Raw genomic sequence first — 12,894 nt, 5'->3', positions numbered from 1 at the left:
GGTTGGCCTTTACGAAGATTCGCGGCATGTTTGGTTTTAATTATCAGTTTCCTGAGGTCGCTACCCCGCGATAATAAAAAAGGCTATCTAAACACACTTCATAAACTCACGCAAACTCCGATATGCACGTGCGCATATTAAAATCAGCTACCGCCAGTCTTAACTTAAGGTTGCCTTTGTGCAGTTGCGTGGGCGTCAGCAGGCAGCCCGTTTATGTAACTTTCTGCTTTGCACAAAAATTGACCCCAGGTATAACATACGATGCGTTACGCTGCGCCTTTCTCGCGCAAGAGCTATAGTCATACACTTAGCAACGACATTTGTCTTAGCAGGTAATGCTAGTTTTTGCAGACAGCTCTCACAACTACTACTTTCTATGTCAATCTATTTTGCGGCCTTACAATGCCAGAAGCACACAACAAACGCCTTCCAATCGAGCACATATGAACAAACAAACAAATAATCCAAAAGCTTTGCACTCACGTCACTGGAGTGGTGATTGTGCCAACCCGGCTAATATGATGGCTCTAGCGGCGCCGGAGTGTGCGGTGTGCCGGTGAGACAGCATATAACCCACTCGGCCAGCCGCTGTGCAGAACGGGCTGGTGGAGCGAACTTGTCGGAGATATAGTATGGTTGCCTTAAACGGCTGTTTTACCCGCACCGCTCTGCCAGTACCCTTTTTTCCACTTCAGGTGAGCCAAACGGTAGCTCGCCACGAGCGCCGGTTACTCAGACAGTCTTCTCCCTCCCTCCGAGCAAAGTTCTTTCTTTCCGGTGTCTGTAATGTCACTGTAACTACTTCATCTGTAAATCCAGTGAATGTCTGCCCCGTTACTAATAAATAGTCCTCAACTTCTTTTTCTCGCGCATGGGCATTGCGTTGCCCTGGAAGAGTTTTCTAGGCACAGCAGAACCTCAGATTTTTTGAGCACCTAGCCATATAAAATTTCTTTTAATAAAGTCTGCTAAGAAATACTTATATTAAATATAAATATGTTGTACCTCAGTTGTGTTGAGGTACAACACAATTGTTCTGTTGTGTTGTTGAATTTTACTTTCGGGCTCAGTTCCCCCTCACTTGATGGTGCCTGAACAGATACATAGTATGTCAGGTATCGGTAGACGCAATTCTCGATTCCTATTTTATCAAAACATAGAAGAGAATAGTTAAGCCTGCTGTGTAGGTGTCTTCTTACCAACTGTAACAAAAAGATTGGCTGAAATCCATGCTGTGAAACAGGTCAGAAAGCAAAGCTGTAACCGAAAACTCCCAAAATATCCTTATGTTACGTCACTTCAATTCATCTGTCTCACTGCCTCCCCTCACTCTTGTTTCACGTGCCACCTCCAAGAAGTGCTCTTCCTTTCCCTCGCCGCAGTGTCGGTCTCACCGTCTCCAAGTGTGGGTGTGTAGCTTAGTCACTTAGACGACGGGCTCTCGTTCCACTGCTCATCGGGCATAGGTTAGATCCCTGGCGGTGCCAGTAGCTTTATTTAGCCTGGTGGGGAGCTTCTGTGTGCGCCCGCAATGGCAAAACCGTTGGCTGGTAGAGGTAGAAAGCTTTGTTTTAAGACGCCTCCCACGGTAGTAATCAATCCTGAGTCCTTCGAGTCGTGAAGCGGACGTCTACTGGTTGCACCATTCCCACACGGCGGAAACGACTTGGATTTAGAGAGGATCCATGACTGTGCAAAATGTGAATGAAAAATAATGCACCAGTCTGTCTAAAGGGTATGACAGCTGAATGCAAGGCTTTTTTCACGTGAAATCTCCTTCCGTTCGGTAGCGCGGTAAACCACCCACCCCTTAAGACTCCTTTCGACAGATTGCTTTAGTCAGTTGCGTTGGAAACAGTTTGTGTAGTTAAACAAGCCTCACGCCTCACCAGTCACCCCCCCCCCCAAAGCCATTGCGACACCATCTCCTCGATCCGATTCCTGGGGAAACGCATGCGTTTGTTTGGCGGCGATAGTCCCTCACCAGCTCGCCATCAACAGACTGCTGCGAAGCGGCACCACCAAACACACTTCATTCCCATTCCGCAACCCGCACGCTTTCCCGCAGCCCGAGTTACCTTCCCTCGCCGTTGCGAGCAACGGGAATCTCGTGGTCGTCCCCTGTGTTCGAAGTGGGGGGAGGAAACAGGGCATACGCCACGCTCCTGGAGGGCAAACTCCCGCTGCTGAGGCAGGCTCCAGGACCAACCGTGGTGTCGCTCGCGGCCACCGGGGCGTTGCTTGCCTGCTGGGTGTTCCAGAAAGAAGCGCACCGTCAGGGGTCGTCGCGTGTGTCGCAAGAACCCCAGCCGCCGATGGCGCGGCCCAAACAGACAAACGAAAGGAACCGTCTGGAGTTGTCGTTTCCCATCGCCTATCACTCTTTTCCTTCCTCATCGGGGGGGGGGTTAGGGGGGGAACACATGGGGTTTGGGGAGGGGGTCTTATTCCTCCGGAAGGAACCCCAAAAGAAGAACCAGAGGTGGACGAGTCGACCAATGTGCCAGCACAAAGAAACAGCGGTCTCCAAGTTCCAAGGACGCAGCAGTGCGTCACGGAAAGAACCCACGGGTCCCTTTCGTTGCTCGGGCAGCATCTCCCGCACTTAAGACTTAAGATTTTAGGCTTTAGGCTTTCGCTTTGTCTTGCTGCCGCAGCCCAGCCAAGCCGCAGCCTGCCCAGCACGGCCTGGGCCGGCTGGGCAGGGTGCGGCTTGGCTGGGTTGTGGCATGCAATCGGGGTCCCTGGTAACATGGATTGCTTGCCTCGTGGTCGAAATTCCCAGCGTCGTTGTCGTCGTCGCCATCATCATCATCGTCTTCCGTCCCCACCACATCCATCATCATCATCATCATCACCATCAACTCTATCAGAGCCACGGTGCTACGGTGGCGGCGTTGTAGGAAAAATTTCGGCCCCGTTTCGACACCTGTTGCAAACGTACTAAACTCGTTTGGCCCGCCAGTTTGTTTGCACCATACCGGGACGGGCACAGGGGCGAGGATTCTAATGCAGATTTTCTTGTTATTTGCGTTTTTTTATGGAACACAATTTTCCCTTTTCTCACAGGCTGCACGGTCGCTCGCAAGAAGCCTGGATAAAATCCGTGTGCACTGCCCCGTTCAGCCGGCTCCTTGCAAGACGCCCGAGCCCTACAGGAAAGCACACCCACCGTGTGTAATCAAGATGTCGACCACCATGCCTCAAGGTGGCAGACGCACCAGCAAAGCTAATTTTCTTTTTAAATAATCAGACCTTTCATATGTTTGTATATTTTGACCATCCCCAAAAAGTGGTAATGACAGAACAAGAAAGTTCGCGTTTCTACGACTATTGTACATGAATAGGCAGCAAGTGTCCTAGCCCCAACCGTGCCATTCAGAAACCGAAACAAATTTGTGTGGCTGCTAGAACTCAGCCATTTTTTTGTCCACCCTTACTACCTTAGATATTTCCCACTACTGCATTATGTCGGCACAATTACTAACGGGTACTCTTACTCTTGCATGGGTGGTGACTTGCTTTTCTCCCAAGTACAAGAGAAAAAGCCACACGACGATTAAAGTTTGGTTCACGTCCTTTGGGCCTCACTCCGCAGCTTTGGCACAGGCTGGAGCCAGCTTTTTTTCTTACCATTTCTATTGCACGTCACTTACCTCCAAGTACTCCTTTTGTCTGGAATGTTCATACTTGTATTCCCATTTTTTGTTTCTGCGTGTAGCATCCTTGAAGCACCGTAAAAGCCTCGGGGTTGACCGACGATGAATGAACGTTGTGTACGTTGATCAGGCTTTAGGTTGCATTTTTGCAAGCCATAAACCTGTGCATTCTAGGTAGCCACTGCTGTTCAGAAAGAAATTGCAATGAAAATTACGTTTCCACTGCGGTTAGCGTGGCAGTTACAGATAGTCCTAAAGCCCGTCACCTCGCAGCTCCAATGCGAAAGCTCCAGCCGCCAGTGGCCCCGCAAAAACAACCCTGAACCTGCCTGCCCTGCGCTCGCTTTCTCGTGACGTCGCCGCTCTGGAGCAAGCCCTGCTCGCGTCAGCCCGATAGCCCGATATCTACCTACCTTCCTACATACCTACCTTCCTACCTACCTACCTACCTACATACCTACCTACCTACCTACCTACCTTCCACCCAACCAACCTTCCTACCTACCTACCTACCTACCTACCTACCTACCCACCCACCTACCTACCTACCTACCTACCTAACTACCAATCTACCTACCTACCTATTTATCTACCTACCTACCTACCTGCTTACCTGCCTACCTGCCTACCTACCTACCTACCTACCTACCTACATACCCACCTACATACCTACCTACGTATTTACCTACCCACCCTCCCGACCCACCCACCCACCCAAACGCCTGTTTGCCCTACTGAATGCCTACTTACCTACCTACCTATCTACCTACCAACATCCCTGCCTGCCTACCTGCCTGCCTGCCTACCCACCTACCTACCTGCCTACCTACCTACCAACGTACCAACCAACCTACCTACCTATTAACTACCCACCCACCCACTGACCCACCCGCCCGGTTGGGTATCCACAGTCCACCCACCTAAATAAACTCTCCCACCCCAACAACCCAACCACCCACCTGCCTTCCTACCAACCTGCCGGCCTGCCGGCCTGCCTGCCTGCCTTCCTACCCATCCAACGACCCACCTAAATAAAAAACCTACCCACTAACCAAACCCAACCTTACTACCTACCTGCCTATCTACCTACCTACCTGCCTACCTACCTACCTACCTACGTATCTACCTACCTACCTACCTACCTACCTACCTACCTACCTACCTACCTACCTACCTACCTACCTACCTACCTACCTACCTACCTACCTACCTACCTACCTACCTTTTTACCTACCTACCTGCCCACCTACCAACCTACCAACCAACCTACCTACCTACCTACCTACCTACCTACCTACCTACCTACCTACCTACCAACCTACCAACCAACCTACCTACCTACCTACCTACCTACCTACCTAACTACCCACCTACCTACCTACCTACCTACATACCTACCTAGCGACCTACATATCTACCTACCTACTTACCGACCTACCTACCGACCTACCTATCTACCTACCCGCCTACCTACCTACCTACCTACGTACCTACCTACCTACATACCTACCTACGGACCTACCTACCTTCCTACCTACCTACCTACCTACCTATCCACCTACCTCCCTACCAACAAATCTACCTATATACCTACCTACCGGCCTGCCTACATACCTACCTTCCTACCTACCTACCTTCCTACCTACCTGCCTATATACCTCCCTGCCTGCCTGCCTGCCTCCCAGCCTACCTGCCTACCTACCTACCTACCTTCCTATGTTCCTACCTACATACCTACCTATCTGGCCACCCACCTACCTCCCTCCCTACCTACCTACCTACCTACCTACCTATCTAAATATCTTCCTACCTACCTACCAACCAACCAACCAACCTACCTACCTACCTACCTACCTACCCACCTACCTACCTACCTACCAACCTACCCACATACCTACATACCTACCTACCTACCTACCTACCTACCTAACTACCAATCTACCTACCTACCTATTTATCTACCTATCTACCTACCTACCTCCCAACCGACCTACCTATCTACCTACCTGCCTACCTACCTACCTACCTACGTACCTACCTACCTAAATACCTACCTACCTACCTACCTACCTTTATACCTACCTCCCTACCAACCAATCTACCTACATACCTACCTACCTACCTACCTACATACCCACATACATACCTACCTACCTATTTACCTAAACCCACCCACCCACCCAAATGCCTGTTTGCCCACCTGAATGCCTACTTACCTACCTACCTACCTACCAAAATCCCTGCCTGCCTACCTGCCTTCCTGCCTACCCACCTACCTTCCTGCCCACCTACCTACCTACCTACCTATGTACCAACCAACCTACCTACCTATTAACTACCCACCCACCCACTGACCCACCCGCCCGGTTGAGTATCCACAGTCCACCCACCTAAATAAACTCTCCCACCCCAACAACCCACCCAACCCAACCAGCACAGCCCACCCACCCACCTGCCTTCCTACCAACCTGCCGGCCTGCCTGCCTGCCTTCCTACCAATCCAACGACCCACCTAAATAAAAAAAAACCCTCCCAATAACCAAACCCAACCTACCTACCTACCTGCCTATCTACCTACCTGCCTACCTACCTACCTACCTATCTACCTACCTACCTACCTGCCTACCTACCTGAATACCTAATGAAAACCTGCCTACCTACCTTCCTGCCTACCTATCTTCCTACCTACGTACCTACTTATGTATTTATCAACCCACCCACCCACCTACCCACCCACGTACTTACCTGCCAACCTTCCTACCTAACTACCTACCTACCTACCTACCTAAACCAACCCACCCGCCGCCTGCCTCGCTGCCAGCCTTCCTACCCACCTAACCACCCACCTACCTAAACCAACCCACCCAAATCCACACATCCTCCTACCTTCTCCCTGCCAACCTAACTACCGACCTACCTGTCTACTTCCTACCTACCTACCTCCATTCTTATCTTCATACCTATCTACATATTTACCTAAAACCTGCCTGTTTGCCTGCCTGCCTGCCTACTTACCTACCTACCTACCTACATACCTACCTACCTACCTACCTCCGTACCTACCTACCTTCCAACCTACCTACCTGCCTACCTGCCCACCGACCAACCTACCTACCTACCTACCAACTTACCTACCTACCTACCAACTTACCTACCTACCTACCTGCTTACCTACCTACCTGCCCTCCTACCTACCTACCAACCAACCTACCTACCTACCTGCCCACCTACCTACCTATATACCTACCTACCTACCTACCTACCTAACCAACTACCTACCTACTTACCTATCTACTTACCTACCAACCTACCTACCTACCTTTTTGCCTACCTACCTACCTACCTACCTACCTGCCTACCTACCGACCTACCTATATACTTACCTGCCTACCTACCTACCTACCTACGTATCTACCTACCTACCTACCTACCTACCTACCTACCTACCTACCTACCTACCTACATACTTACCTACATACCTAACTATTTAACTACCCACCCACCCACCCATCCGCCTGTTTGCCTGCCTGCCTGCAAACTTAACTACCTACCTACGTACCTACCTACATACCTACCTACCTACCTACCTACCTGCATCCCTGCCTGCCTACCTGCCTTCCTGCCTACCCACCTACCTACCTGCCTACCTACCTACCTACCTACCTACCTACCTACCTACGTACCAACCAACCTACCTAACTATTAACTACCTAACAACCAACCAACCTACCTACCTACTTCCTACCTACCCACCTACCTACCCACCCACCTACCTAAATACCTACTTACCTACCTACCAACCTACCTACATACCTACCTACCCACCTACATACCTACCTACCTACCTACCTACCTACCTACCTACCTACCTACCTACCTACCTACCTACCTACCTACCTACCTACCTACCGACCTATCTATCTACCTACCTGCCTACCTACCTACATACCTACCTACCTACCAACTTACCTACCTACCTACCTACCTACCAACTTACCTACCTACCTACATACCTACCTACATACCTACCTACATACCTACCTAACTGTTTACCTACCCACCCACCCATCCATCCGCCTGTTTGCCTGCCTTCCTACCTACCTACCTACCTACATACCTACCTACCTACCTACTTACGTACCTACATCCCTGCCTGCCTACCTGCCTGCCTGCCTACCCACCTACCTACCTGCCTACCTACCTACCTACGTACCAACCAACCTACCTAGCTATTAACTACCTAACAACCAACCAACCTACCTACCTACTTCCTACCTACCCACCTACCTACCCACCCACCTACCTACCTACCTACATACCTACCTACCAACCTACCTACATACCTACCTACCCACCTACCTACCTACCTACCTACCTACCTACCTACCTACCTACCTACGTATCTATCTACCTACTACCTACCTACATACCTACCTACCTTCCAACTTACCTACCTACCTACCTACCTACCAACCTACCTACCTACCTACATACCTACCTACATACCTACCTACATACCTACCTACCTGTTTACCTACCCACCCACTCATCCATCCGCCTGTTTGCCTGCTTTCCTACCTACCTACCTACCTACATACCTACCTACCTATTTACCTACCCACCCACCCACCCACCCACCCACCCATCCATCCACCTGTTTGCCTGCCTACCTACCTACCTACCTACCTACCTACCTACCTGCCTGCCCACCTACCTACCTACCTACCTATCTATCGACCTACCTAGCTACCTACCTTCCTACCTACCTACCTACCTAATACCTACCTACCTATATACCTACCTACCTTCGTACCAACCTACCAACCTACCTACCTACCTAACTACCCACCTACCTACCTACCTACCAACCAACCTACCTACATACCTACCTACCTACCTACCTACTTACTTACCTACTTACCAACCTACCTACCGACCTACCTATCTACCTACCTACCTGCCTACCTACCTACCTACCTACGTACCTACCTACCTACCTACCTACCTACCTACCTACCTACCTACCTACCTACCTATCTACCTACCTCCCTACCAACCAATCTACCTACATACCTACCTACCTGCCTACCACCTACCTGCCTACCTACCTACCTACCTACATACCTACCTACGTACATACCTACCTACCTACCTACCTATATACCTACCTCCCTACCAACCAATCTACTTAAATACCTACCTACCCACCTACCTACCTACCTGCTTACCTGCCTACCTGCCTACCTGCCTACCTACCTACCTACCTACCTACCTACCAACCTACCTACATACCTACCTACCTACCTACCTACCTACCTACCTACCTACCTACCTACCTACCTACCTACCTACCTACCTACCTACCGACCTACCTACCTACCTACCAACCAACCAACCTACCTACCTACCTAACTACCCACCCACCTACCTACCTACCTACCAACCTACCTACATACCTACCTATCTACTTACCTACTTGCCTACCTAACTACGTACCAACCAACCTACCTAGCTATTAACTACCTACCAACCAACCAACCTACCTACTTCTTCCTACCTACCCACCTACCTACCCACCTACCTATCTAACTACCTACTTGCCTACCTACCAACCTACCTACATACCTACCTACCTACCTACCTTCCTACCTACCTACCTGTCTACCTGCCCACCTACCTACCTACCTACCTACCTACCTACCTACCTACCTACCTACCTATCTATCTACCTACCTACCTACCTACCTACCTACCTCCCTACCTACCTACCCACCTGCCTATATACCTACCTTCATACCAACCAACCAACCTACCTAACTACCTACCTAACTACCCACCTACCTACCTACCTACCTACCTACCTACCTACCTACCTTCCTACCTACCTACCTACCTACCTACCTATCTACCTCCCTACCTACCAACCTACCTACATACCTACCTACCTACCTACCTACCTACCTACCTACCTACCTACCTACCTACCTACCTACCTACCTACCTACCTACATACCTACCTACCTACATCCCTACCAACCAATCTACCTACCTACCGACCTACCTATCTACCTACCTGCCTACCTACCTACCTACCTACCTACCTACCTACCTACCTACCTACCTACCTACCTACCTACCTACCTATCTACCTACCTATCTACCTGCCTACATACCTACCTACATACCTACCAACCTATATACCTACCTACTTACCTACCTACCTACCTACCTATCTACCAACCTTCCTACCAACCAACCTACCTACATACCTAGCAAGCCACCTACCTACCTACCTACCTAAACCTACCCACCCGCAGCCTGCCTCGCTGCCAGCCTGCCTACCCACCTAACCACCCACCTACCTAAACCAACCCACCCAAATCCACACATCCACCTACCTTCTCCTTGCCAACCTAACTACCGACCTACCTACCTACTTCCTACCTACCTACCTACCTACCTACATTCTTAACTTCATACCTACCTACCTATTTACCTAAAACCTGCCTGTTTGCCTGCCTGAATGCCTGCCTACCTACCTACCTACCTACCTACCTATCTACCTACTTACCTATCTACCTACCTACCTACCTACCTACCTACGTACCTACCTACCTAACAACCTACCTACCTATCTACCTGCTTACCTACCTACCTGCCCACCTACCTACCTAACAACCAACCAACCTACCTACCTACCTACCTACCAACCTACCTACCTACCTACCTGCTTACCTACCTACCTGCCCACCTACCTACCTACCAACCAACCTACCTACCTACCTGCCCACATACCTACCTATATACCTACCTACCTACCTACCTACCAACCTACCTACATACCTACCTACCTACCTACCTACTCTCATCTTGCCTACCTACCTAGGTACCAACCAACCTACCTAGCTATTAACTACCTACCAACCAACCAACCTACCTACCCACTTCCTACCTACCCACCTGCCCACCTACCTACCTATCTACCTACCGATCTACCTACCTGCCTTCCTACCTACCTACCTACCGACCTACCAACCTACCTACCTACCTACCTACCAACCTACATACATACATACCTACATACCTACCTACCTATTTACCTACCCACCCACCCACCCACCCATCCATCCGCTTTTTGCCTGCCTGCCTACCTACCTACCAACCAACTTACCTACCTTCCTACCTACCTTCCAACCTACCTACCTGCCTACCTGCCCACCTACCAACCTACCTACCTACCTACCTACCTACCTACCTACCTACCTACCTACCTACCTACCAACTTACCTACCTACCTACCTGCTTACCTACCTACCAACCAACCTACCTACCTACCTGCCCACCTACCTACCTATATACCTACCTACCTACCTACCTACCTTCCTACCTACCTACCTACCTACCTACCTACCCAACTACCTACCTACTTACCTACCTACTTACCTACCAACCTACCTACCTACCTTTTTGCCTACCTACCTACCTACCTACCTACCTACCTGCCTACCTACCGACCTACCTATATACCTACCGGCCTACCTACCTACCTACCTACGTATCTACCTACCTACCTACCTACCTACCTACCTACCTACCTACCTACCTTCCTACCTGCCTACCTACCTACCTGCCTACATCCCTGCCTGCTTACCTGCCTGCCTGCCTACTCATCTACCTACCTGCCTACCTACCTACCAACCTACCTACCTGCTTACCTACCTACCTGCCCACCTACCGACCTACCAACCGACCTACCTACCTACCTGCCACCTACCTACCTATATAACTACCTATCTACCTACCTACCTACATACCTACCTTCCTTCCTACCTACCTACCTACCTACCCACCTACCTACCTACCTACCTACCTACCTACCTACCTACCTACCTACCCTCCTACCTACCTACCTACCTACCTACCTAACTACCAATCTACCTACCTACCTATTTATCTACCTACCTACCTACCTGCTTACCTGCCTACCTGCCTACCTACCTACCTACCTAACTACCAATCTACCCACCCTCCCAACCCACCCACCCACCCAAACGCCTGTTGGCCCACCTGAATGCCTACTTACCTACCTACCTACCTACCTACCTACCTACCTACCTACCTACCTACCAACATTCCTGCCTGCCTACCTGCCTGCCTGCCTACCCACCTACCTACCTGCCTACCTACCTACCTACCTACCTACCTACCTGCCTGACTACCTACCTATATACCTACCTACCTGCCTGCCTACCTATCTACCTGCCTACCTACCCACCTACCTACCTACCTACCTACCTACCTACCCACATACCTACCAACCTACATACCTACCTACTTACCTACCTACCTATCTACCAACCTTCCTACCTACCTACCAACCTACCTACATACCTACCTACCTACCTACCTACCTACCGACCTACCTATCTACCTACCTGCCTACCTACCTACCTACCTACCTACCTACCAACCTACCTACCTACCTACCTACCTACCAACCTACCTACCTACCTACATACCTACCTACATACCTACCTACATATTTACCTACCCACCCACCCACCCACCCACCCATACATCCGCCTGTTTGCCTGCCTTCCTACCTACCTACCTACCTACCTATCTACCTACCTACCTACCTACCTACCTACCTACCTACCTACCTACCTACCTACCTACCTACCTACCCACCTGCCTACCTTCCTACCTACCTACCTAATACCTACCTACCTATATACCTACCTACCTTCCTACCAACCTACCAACCTACCTACCTACCTAATTACCTACCTATATACCTACCTACCTTCCTACCAACCTACCAACCTACCTACCTACCCACCTACCTACTTACCTACACCTACCTACCTACCGACCTACCTATCTACCTACCTGCATACCTACCTACCTACCTACCTACGTACCTACCTACCTACCTACGTACCTATCTACCTACCTCCCTACCAACCAATCTACCTACATACCTACCTACCTGCCTGCGTACTTACCTGCCTACTTACCTACCTACCTACCAACCGACATACCTACCTACATACCTACCTACCAATTTGCCTAACCACCCACCCACCCGCCTGTTTGCTCGCCTGCCTGCCTACTTACCTGCCTACCTACCTACCTACCTACCTCTACCTACCTACCTGCCTACCTGCCCACCTACCTACCTACCTACCTACTTATCTATCGACCTACCAACCTACCTACCTTCCTACCTACC

This window comes from Haemaphysalis longicornis, unplaced genomic scaffold (genome assembly GCF_048455015.1).
Source record: "Haemaphysalis longicornis isolate Haplotype H1 unplaced genomic scaffold, Haemaphysalis longicornis Haplotype H1 scaffold_15, whole genome shotgun sequence".
In the NCBI taxonomy this organism is placed as follows: Eukaryota; Metazoa; Arthropoda; class Arachnida; order Ixodida; family Ixodidae; genus Haemaphysalis; species Haemaphysalis longicornis.
The sequence above is the reverse complement of the archived record's forward strand: the minus strand, read 5'-3'. Positions refer to the sequence as shown.